Genomic DNA, 251 nt, shown 5'->3' on the forward strand with positions numbered 1-251 from the left:
CCCCCTATGCTGACTGCACACAACCTCCCACTATGCTGACTGCACACAACCTCCCCCTATGCTGAATGCACACAACCTCCCCCTATGCTGACTGCACACAACCTCTCCCTATGCTGAATGCACACGACCTCCCCCTATGCTGAATGCACACGACCTCCCCCTATGCTGACTGCACACGACCTCCCCCTATGCTGACTGCACACCACCTCCCCCTATGCTGACTGCACACAACCTCCCCCTATGCTGAATGC

General features: G+C 57.4%; 1 protein-coding gene across 1 annotated transcript in view; it reads right to left on the reverse strand.

Annotated features, from left to right (window-relative positions):
* The window catches only part of Gab1 (GRB2 associated binding protein 1), a 110,103-nt gene that overhangs the window by 21,747 nt on the left and 88,105 nt on the right, over positions 1-251 (reverse strand). The window lies entirely within an intron of this gene.

The sequence above is a fragment of the Grammomys surdaster genome, unplaced genomic scaffold (assembly GCF_004785775.1).
Source record: "Grammomys surdaster isolate TR1022 unplaced genomic scaffold, NIH_TR_1.0 125947, whole genome shotgun sequence".
Lineage (NCBI taxonomy): Eukaryota > Metazoa > Chordata > Mammalia > Rodentia > Muridae > Grammomys > Grammomys surdaster.